A 10,990-nucleotide genomic window follows, 5' to 3' on the forward strand; every position below is an offset into this window, starting at 1 on the left:
CAGCCAGTTGTCTCTTGCAGTGACTTTCACTTTCACCGGGAAAGTATCGCTGTCTGGGGTGGTAGCTGCACTGAATACAACATGAAGGCCCTGCAGCACATAGTGAATACGGCTGGTAAGATTATTGGTGCTTCACTCTCCTCCCTGAAGGGCATTTACACCTCCCATCTCACCCGCAAGGCGACCACGATTGTGAGTGATGTGAGTCACCCCGCTCACACTTTGTTTGATCTTCTGCCCTCTGGGAAGAGGTACAGGAGCCTGCGCTCCCGCACCGCCAAACTCACCAACAGCTTCATTCTCCAGGCTGTTAGGATTCTGAACTCTCTTCCCCCTTCTGCATAGCGTCCTGTACATTTTGCGCTATATTCTGACTGTCTGCCGTATGCACACTTGCTCCATTTTTACTCCTCTTATTTATTGTGTTATTTGTTTATTTATTATTTATTCATCTCTCTTATTTATTCATTGTTTGTGCTTTCTTGTTTTATTTTCTTGTGTTGTTTACTTGTATGTACATTGTGAACTATGTCTTGTCACCGTGGGATAGTGGGAACGTAATTTCGATCTCTTTGTGTGTCTTGGCGTGTGAAGAAATGGACAATAAAGCAGACTTTGACTTTTTTGACTTTGAAAACAGCCTGATCATGGATCATTTCACTTGATAGAGGTTAAAGTTACAACAGATCAGATTGATATGAAAAGAAATCCCTAAGGAACTTCACTTGTATACAGAGACCACGTTCATGAAAATGTGCCTGATCCTATCTTGGATAAACGACTCAGCTCTTTAAGCAACATTTGATCAGATTTGATTGATAATCTTCAGAATCAGAGATCTCTACTTTGGATGACCTAATGCATGAGCTTACTTTGAATTCTTAAATTTGAGTTACCGTATTTTTCGGACTAAGCCTGTGGAATAATCAGAACTGCAACTGACGATGAGTCGGATGTAAGCCACGTAGAAGAGGAAGCGCTAAATTTTCTACCTCCGGAGTTAGCGGAGTTGTTTAAAAGTGACGCAGAGGATGAAGATTTCATTGGATTTAGTGATTTGGAGTGACACGGATGGTTTGGTAAACTTGTTAGCATGTTATTTACGCTATAGTTATCTGAATAACTCTTAATATGTTACGTCAGGCACGTTCTCAGTTCATTGTTTATGTGGCATGTAACGTTAGCATACAGTGCAATTATTCAGCCTGTTGTTGCCTCTATTCTATTTTTATTTTAAATTGCCTTTCAAGATGACATCTCTGTCTTGGTGTTGGATTTTATCAAATACATTTCTTCCAAAAATGTGACTTATACTCCAGTGCGGGGGCGATACGGTGGCACACTGGTTAGCACGTCCGCCTCACAGTTAGGAGGGTGTGGGTCCAATTCCACCTCCGGCCCTCCCTGTGTGGAGTTTGCATGTTCTCCCCGTGCCCGCATGGGTTTTCTCCGGGAACTCCGGTTTCCTCCCACATCCCAAAAACATGCTTGGTTTGGGCACTCCAAATTGCCCTTAGGTGCGAGTGCGAGTGTGAATTGTTCGTCTCTGTGTGCCCTGCGAATGGTTGGCAACCGGTTCAGCGTGTCCCCCGCCTACTGCCCAATGACTGCTGGCATAGGCTCCAGAACACCCGCAACCCCCGTGGGGACAAGCCGTATCAAAAATGGATGGATGGATGGATGGATGGATGGATGGATGGATGGATGGATGGATGGATGGATGGATGGATGGATGGATGGATGGATGGATGGATGGATGGATGGATGGATGGATGGATGGATGGATGGATGGATGGATGGATGGATGGATGGATGGATGGATGGATGGATACTCCAGTGTGACTTATATATGTCTTCTTTATTATGCATTTTATGGCTGGTGCGACTTATAGCCCGGAAAATATGGTAACTAGAACTTTCCAGTGATACCTTTTAACTTTGATTCCGTAACAATAAAAATTTTCACACTACATACCTTACATTCACAACTTTTTCACAATAGCTTTATCCTAAATAAATCATAAAATATAGAGGGTCAAATAGTGTTTCAGTCATTGTACACACACATCCGTAATGTGTGTGATTTTGACAGGTGCAACTTGTTAGACTCTTTAAAGGCACTTCAGCACTGTTTGTTCAGTCTTTCTCCAGTGGAAAACTCACAACACTCAAAAGAAGAACAGGTGGTCCATTTGGAAAAGCTATTCAGGAAATGATGGGTGACTACAATCAAGTAAGTCTAAAATGATGAAATAACATATTTAGATGAATAAAACATGTTTATCATCCATCCATCCATCCATCGGATAGGTTTACCACAATGGATTCGCTGACAGAGTCGTCACTAGAGAAAGAACTCCCGTCGATCGAAAGGTCATCCCTTTGGAGTAACGGAAAAGTCTCAGCTGGTGGAGAGATAGCAGTTGTAATTAGCTTATTAATTAAGGATCGGAGACAAGGAATGCAGCAACATCCACACAGGGTCAAAATGGCAGAGAAAACGGCAATGGAGACCAGAACCGAGGAAACCAGGGTGCGGTACCCTCCGAACACGTTCAACCAGTCGGTCCAAACCTCCGTGTTCACCCCACTGTGTTCTCTCATCCTCCCATTCAAGGTCCTCAGACCCTCAAGGGCACGGGACAGGCTTCCGTCGGCTGCAGTATTATTTGGAATAAATGTGCAACATTGCTCACCAAACATGGCGCAGACACCGCCCTCTTTTGAGAGTAACATGTCAAGGGCCATTCGATTCTGGAAAGCCATGAGGGAAGTAGCGGCCAGTTGGGAATGGACCGCCTTGAAACCCGCCTCGGTCCAGTTTCCAAGCCTCTGCACGTTGTAGTGGATGTAGTTAATCCTGTCAACATTTTTATTAAGAGTACACCACCAACACAGGGCGGATTCAAAACCAGCTGCTATCTGATTCACCAGTTTATACTCATCCGGTACTCCTCTAGGAACACCAATGGCGTCTATGTAAGTTGGATTAGCTGCGCCCTGCCATTCGGCGTTTCGCTTCGTTCTCGGCCAGTATTCGGGCACTACGGACTTAGCAAAAGATGTTAGATCATAAGAAGACATTGGTATCAAATGAACAGGAAACAATAGGGTTACCAAAGCGCAAATTCCAGAGCTGTTTAAAGGCAACCTATCATAAAGTTTGTTACTATTACACCAAAACCAAATATCACTACGAGCAATGGGCAAAAAAGGGGCAGTGACATTGGTCATGGACTCACACCATGGAGTAGGTAGGGCGCCGAGCTTCTCACCAGTACCAGGTAATCTAATGCATGTAAAATTACCCTTAGCTACATCGGACGAAAAAAGGGGTTTATATTTTGTCATAGAGGCAACAGGGTAAACCTTATCCCATTTAAAACAATCATGAGTGGGTGAAATGGATGAGTTTAACATTAAAACAACAGCACACTCAGGAACTATATTTGCAGGTATGATTTTCAAAAGAGGTCTTGGACCCATACATGCAATGCAACTGGTGTTAGCCATTTTTGCGGCTTGCTCAGCCATAAGAAGCCAGTTGTTGGTTTGACCGCTTATTCCTGTGGAGGCTATAAAATAGCTATCTATATTAGTGAGGAGCATACTTGTGATTTTTGCTCCTGCTGACAAGGTGTAATTATTTGTAACGGGACGGTCTGCGATCGACATTGTTTTGTTAAGGCAAATAGCAATAGGAAAGTGAGGATCGATTCCAGAGGACCAGGCCCACAGTTGAAAACCCCAACAAGAAGTGTCAAACAAGGTGGCATTTGGAGGATGAATTTGACCATCAGGGAGTGTAAGAGTCAAAAGGAGGCTTGTGCCCTGATTCTTCAAAGTCACTCGTTTAGCAAAGAACACAGCCTCTTCACTGGAACCAGAGAGCGGGGTGACCATTTCGAAACCTTTCAAACTTTTCATAGGTAAAATAATAGAAGAAGATGTATTAGGAGCCAAAGTAAACATTAATGAGTTATTGTAAGTCCAAGACAAAAGCCATGGTACGCAAGTTGGAACGCGGATGGTTTCTGGTGTACAAACAACATGATCAAAAGGGGATTTTGTGTTGCGCTTATGTCTAGCAATTTTTCCCCATGAGCCATATTGATTAGAATCAGCGTTGGTAGTTGCCCGAGAGAAGAATGTTCGAGGCTCATGGTACTCCATCCCTCCAAATAAAATAACCCCCGAAAAAAAAAATACAATGGTAACACAAACCAGCAAAAGCAACCAAAAACACATGGCAGACTTTGCGCAGGCCACAGCCGGATTAAAGTACTCACCAAATGACTCTCTAATGCTCATGTTTTTGGATCTCCTCAGAGTCAACACCCTGAGCTTCGGGTTGGTGTCTTGGAAATTGGCTTCTGCTAGCTTTCGTGTCAACCCTGGATCTTGGCACCAGGATCAGGCACTATTACCAGACTTTGCTCACCTTCCGTACTTAGGTTGGGTCTGCGGAGATCACCTTTTTACAATAAGATAAATGCAGAAAACAAATAAATGCAGAAAAAAACAATATTTTTTCCCTTCACATTTATGTAATTGGATATAAACAATATGTATTGTCTGAAGCGGATACAATGGAGTCGGGAACTTTCCTCTCTGAGGTCTTAAATTGCCTCGTGAAAAAGCTGCAAAACCGTATGTCGTATAAATAGCTTCAACTTGTTTCACCATACCCCCCGTCGAGACATGGGTGACCCCATGACTCGAAATAGCAGCCCATTTGAACAAGTTACGAGGCAAGACAGGTTTGCCCAAAGGTCACACAAAAAGACCATCAGTGTTTTTAGTTGCACCCCGTTTTTCCCAAGAGAGTCGTTCCTGGGAGGGGCTCTGAGACTGCATGTCAAGGAACACATCAGGGGAGATGTGTGACATCGAATCATGATCAGTGAGAGACGAGAGGACATGGAGCAGGCCTTCTGCAGCGGCCTTAGCGGATTTGTCAGCAAAAGCATTACCAAGAGAAACAGGATCAGATCTTGCAGTGTGAGCAGCACATTTGCAAACCGCCACCTTTAAAGGTAGCTGGACAGCGTCCAAAAGTTGAGTTAGTAATGTGGAATGGGTGACGGGCTTCCCTGTAGAAGTTATCATGCCACGGTTGCTCCACTGCTGAGCAAAAACGTGCACTGTAGCAAAAGCATACTGACTATCAGTCCAGATAGTGACGGACTTGTTTGCAAACAATTTGCAGGCCCCAGTCAAAGCAATGAGCTCAGCGGCCTGTGCTGACATATAGGATGGCAGTTTAGCAGCCTCCAAGACTTCGTCGGCAGTAACAATGGCATACCCAGTAAGGGTCACACCAGATTCATTTTTCTTAGAAGACCCATCAACAAAACCCACATGACCATCTGACAGAGGCGTATCTTCCAAATCAGGCCGAGCCTTTGCAATCTGTTGGGCAGCATCGACACAATCATGGAATCCGCCGTCGTCAGGAAGGGGAATGAGAGTGGCAGGATTGAGTGTCGTGCATCTTTCAACGGTCAGGTGCGGCTGAGACAGCAACGTAGCCATGCAAGAAAGATGACGTGCAGGCGACAGAAAAGTCACTCACTCACTCACTCACTCACTCACTCACTCACTCACTCACTCACTCACTCACTCACTCACTCACTCACTCACTCACTCACTCAATCTGACAATCAATTAATCAATCAATCAATCAATCAATCACACAGGTGTTAACTAATTTGTAATTATATTGCAAGCAATTCCTAATCCTACTTTACCTTTGTATAAGGCACAGGTGTCAAATTGTGCTTCATATTCATGTCATTACTCGAATTGCAAATTATCTTCCCTCTTAATAATGTTGTAAGTTTAAATATTAGACCAGTTTGTATTTGTCTGATTTGAAAGCGAGTTACTCGTCAGCTTGTTTTGCAACTCCCACAATATGAGGCGCTCACACATCTACTCGGGTATGACAGTCATACCGGCCCTCCAAAAGAAGCCATGACTACACCGCGGCCCTTGAACAAATGAGTTTGACACCCCTGGCACAAGGGATAGCCTTCTCATTGATCAATCGCGTATCTTAATCCGACTACACTAAAAATCTGTTTTACACTCCTCACTCTTTTTATTTGGAATGCCCTACCCACAGTGTGAGACGATTAGCCCTTAAGGGGGGGAAAGAGATTGTGGCTTCGTCTCGTAAGAAAAGAAACAAAAAGTAACGCACAAAGTGTTGCGTGCAGATATGGCTATATCAGCAAAACAGTTTAAGCGATATTCCGAGAGATAAAAAGAGAAAGTGACGTTCTTTAAGGAAGATCAGAAGGTTCATGACGCATTGTTTGACGTGTTGTTTTCACGATCTGTTCTGGTGGACGCTGAGCTGTCAGCAGCATCTTGTTTGACACAACCGTCATCTCGCCCCTGACCCAGCCGTAATCCTTCTGTTCTGTTGTACAAGATAAGAATAAGCAAGGCAAAGCAGCAAGCATACTGAACAGTAATATTGTGAATAAGTACTCATTAGAGAACGCATGATAACATATATATACAATTTTTCTAACAAGGTCACCAATCACGATTTTTGCAACAACTGTAACACACACACATTCTCTCAATGTATAGCCCACTGTCATTGTGCAATGAAATATGAGCAACCAGTGATAAAAAGATTTAGCTGCAATGTTGATCTACAGTAGGGCTGCAGTTAACATTTATTTTGATAATTGGCTGATCTGTTGATTATTTAATTGGTGAATCACATTTTTAAAGACATTTTAACTTCCAAGCCTATTTTCAAAAATATGGCATTATTTCATCCATCCATCCATCCGTCTGTCCGTCCGCCCGCCTACCCACCTGTCCCTCCCTCCCTCCATCCATCCATTTTCTGAACCGCTCGTCCTCATCTGGGTCTCGGGCGTGGTGGAGCCTATCCCAGCTGACTTTGGGCAATAGGCGGGGGACAAAACTGGTTGCCAGCCAATCGCAGGGCACTCAGAGACGAACAACCATCTATACTCACAATCACACTCTGTGTTCACTCTGCCTACCATAATGTGTGAGGAAGCCCACGCAGACATGGGGCAACATGCAAACTCCACACAGGAAGGCTGAAGCCGTAATCGAACCCACGACCTCTGCATTGTGATGCATAAAGTTGTGACATACGCTATTGTTTCAGATAAGAAATGCATCAAAACAAAATGACAATGAATTTTAGCATGAATCAAATCCACAACCTCTGCACTGTGAGACAGATAAGATAACCAGTGCATCAATGTGCCGACTCCTGGCTTCATATTGTCAGTTCATTGTTTGTGTTAGTGCGAGCGGTCTGATGCCAAATCAATTCTGGTCAAATCAAGTATTTTTGCCTTGCGTTTGTTACTCTAAACAACAGGTGTCAAAGTCAAGGCCCGGGGGCCAGATACGGCCCGCCACATCGTTTTAGGTGGCCCGCGAAGACAAATTGTGCATCGAATTCCTATGTCAATTCCAAATTTTCACTTTTAAAAAAATAGAGATATTGATAGCAATTTTTATTGCCATTCATTTTTTTTAAATCATTTATAGATTTGATTTCAATCTTTCATTATATAATATTTCAACAGTATTTATTAGTCTCTGTTTGAAAACTAGTTATTAATCAGTTTGATTGGTAGCCTATACTACAATATGAGACGTTCATACATTTATTTGGGTTGACAATTTGAATGGCCCTTTGAGGCAAACTATGACAATGATGCGGCCCGCGACAAGAACAAGTTTGACACCCCTGCTCTAACCCATGTTGTTTTGGACTTTTGTTGATTTTGCAGTTTTTATAATTCTGAGTACCTTTTTTGCTTTTTTGGTTATTTTCAGATTAAATTGCTTTTTGAGCACTTTACAAACTGTGAGCACAAATAATGTGGAGAACTTTGTGAAGTGGTGCAGCACCAACCACTTTCTGCTCAACATCAGCAAAACCAAGGAGTTGGTGGTGGATTTTAGGAGGAAGAGAGGGACCTCAGCCCCTATCACCATCAAGGGAGTAGAAGTTGAAAGAGTGGACTCCTACAGGTACCTGGGGGTACACTTTAACAACAAACTGGACTGGACCGACAACACCGAGGCTCTTATCAGGAAGGGGCAGAGCAGGATGTTTTTCCTGAGATGGCTGAGGTTGTTTAATGTTTGTAATAGGCTACTGAGAATGTTTTACCAGTCAGTGGTCTCCAGTGTCCTGTTCTTCGCCGGGGCCTGCTGGGGACGCAACATCTGTGCCAGAGACGCTACCAGGCTGAACAAGCTGGTGAAGAAGGCCACCTCTGTGGTGGGGACCGGGTTGGACAGCCTGGAGGTCGTGGTTGAACAGAGGATGGGGAAAAACTGGCAGCCATGTTGGCCAATCCCTCCTATCCACTGCACATCGAGCTGACCCCCGTCAGAGCACAAAGAGATTTGGGCAGTCGTTTATTCCAGCTGCACTCCGACTCTACAACCAGGGCCGCAGGCACGGGGAGACCTGGAGCTAGAGTTGATAGGCTAACTGACTTGGGACTTTTTATCTGCACATGATGCACTTTAGTAAACTACCAGCTTGCACTGCATATTTATTGGACAAGTAGCTTGTTTATATTTATTGCATTGTGAACTCTGTTTTTCTGTTTGTCTTCCTCTTTTTAAACGTCATGAGCTGTTTGACAACTGATTTTCCCCAGAGGGGACAATAAAGGTTTCAATCATCCATCCATCCATTTTCTGAACCGCTTAGTCCCCACGGGGGTCGCGGGCGCGCTGGAGCCTATCCCAGCCGTCATCGGGCAGTAGGCGGGGGACACCCTGAACTGGTTGCCAGCCAATCGCAGGGCACACAGAGACAGACAACCAATCGCACTCACACTCACACCTAGGGACAATTTGGAGTCTTCAATCGGCATGTTTTTGGAATGTGGGAGGAAACCGGAGTGCCCGGAGAAAACCCACGCGGGCCCGGGGAGAACATGCAAACTCCACACAGGGAGGGCCGGAGGTGGAATCGAACCCGCACCCTCCTAACTGTGAGGCGGACGTGCTACCCAGTGCGCCACCGAGCCGCCTAGGTTTCAATCAATCAATCAATAATATTTTCCTCCTTTTGATAACCTTGCCACATTGAAAGATGCTTAAATGACTAAAAAACAGCTTTAGAAATTGTATTAAAAGTCAAAAATTGTATTCTTTAACTCAATGCACAAACCCAAGTCTAAATAGTGTGCCCTAAGTATTGATACCCATACATAAATATTGCACGTTCAACTTTTCGGTAAATGTAAAAAAGAAAAAACACCCATAAGCAGATATAATTGGAACACAGTATTGAAGCATCGCACTTAGGTAACAAAACCATATTTGGGACCCCACCTGGAGTCAGAAACACTTATGAATGATTATCCAACATGTTTGGCAATGATGACCAACACCAAGCCTTTTACACAGCAGTGTGTACCACAATGATTACCACAAAATTGTTTACAAATACTACCACGACTCATTCATTCACGGAGCTTTTGTGTCCTGTACGCAAGAGCGGGGGATGATTTGATAAAGAATCTGATAAAAGGCTGGTCAAAGGGAAATGTTTCCTAATATGATTTATAAGCTTTTGGCAAAGAATAAAAACACTGGTCTGGTTAATGTTTTACTGTAATTTTGTTTTCTGACAACTGTTCTAGCCAATTGAAGGGGGAGATGTACAGTCGTTAACATGGCAGTTTTAGATGTTTATGAAAAAGGATGGTAGACACGTAAATGTTTTTAATAATATACAAATAGTCTTATGGGACGAAATGTGCCCAATTGCTTCATTTTTCTCTGTAAACAATGTGTGTATGTTTAATGAAAGAATTACAACAAACCGTATGACTTAAAAAATTGAGGTAAGTTAAAGATATTAAAAACTTGAGTGTCTATGTGCCAATGCATTTGAGAATAATTCTAAAAACAAATCCAGATATAAATAAATAAAATTACCTTCTCTATGAAAGAATATCAATCCTGTCCTGCCTCATGAGTCCGTCTTTAAATACAAATGGTTGGTGTGTCCTTTAATAAGCAATAACAAATTATATTGCTGTTTCTCTGAAAAGCTTGAAAATGGAAGTTGGGGTGATGAAAGACACAACTTGAAAATTCTCCTTCGGATGCAAAAAGTAAACGTCTCTGGAGTACAGCAAGGGTCTTTCCTGCACCCAAAACACTTGCATACTATGGATGTGACGTCACTAGTTTCTCAACCACTGAGATTCTCTACTTCTGGGGAAATAAATGCGGCCAGGCGCCACTATGCCCAAAATTACAAATTAAAGCAAAAGTATCCTTACTGGGTTTAAAATACATTGTTGGTCCACTTGACACCATAAGTTTAAACGTTTGCTCTAAAAAATCTAATTATACATGATGCTCGTAATGTGAGGACAAACGACATATCTCCTTAATCCAGCATCTACATTAGTGTAAAATATGATCCCATCTCGGTGTGTTAGACACGTGAATTACAACATTACCATATGGTATAAGTTAATAAAATCAAGTTAATAAAATCAAAAGTTGGTTCTTCACATAGGATTTTGCAGTGAGAGGTCGTACTAGTACAAAATGCCATCGTTGGTCATCTTGTTGGCTCTCCTGCCACCTTTTGGGCGACTCGTTTAGTGCAGCTTCTGAAAGTATACATACTTTTCGGGGGGGGGGGGACTACATACTGGTGACATACAATCCTAAAAAATAATGGACTACCACAATACCTCCTCCCGAATCGCTCCTGTGTTTAAATGAGATCATAAAAAGATAAGTCCTGGCCCTACACCACCTTGACTACGAAGTTAACTCTGAATTTCGTCTGCTGCAATAGGCCTACCGCCCACCTCTATGAAGTTCACGGTAATGCGGATGAAGTCGGAATTAAACCGGAAACTGATTTCCCAATTCTTGCAAGATCGAAACAAGCCAAGTGCATGGAGTATGATGTTTATTGATGTGATAAGGC

At 43.1% G+C, this 10,990-nt stretch overlaps 1 protein-coding gene across 4 annotated transcripts in view; it reads right to left on the reverse strand.

Moving 5' to 3' along the window:
* Positions 1-10,617, reverse strand: part of megf10 (multiple EGF-like-domains 10) — a 112,649-nt gene extending 102,032 nt beyond the window's left edge. For 2 of the 4 annotated variants that reach the window (XM_049738642.2, XM_049738641.2), the window contains exon 1: positions 9,976-10,617. The gene's annotated coding sequence lies outside the window, so the exon portion shown is untranslated. The remainder of the gene's footprint in view (positions 1-9,975) is intronic. The other 2 variants (XM_049738640.2, XM_049738638.2) reach the window with 1 other exon arrangement.
* Between the last annotated feature and the right edge of the window lie 373 nt (positions 10,618-10,990).

The sequence above is a fragment of the Syngnathus scovelli genome, chromosome 13, assembly GCF_024217435.2.
Source record: "Syngnathus scovelli strain Florida chromosome 13, RoL_Ssco_1.2, whole genome shotgun sequence".
NCBI lineage: Eukaryota > Metazoa > Chordata > Actinopteri > Syngnathiformes > Syngnathidae > Syngnathus > Syngnathus scovelli.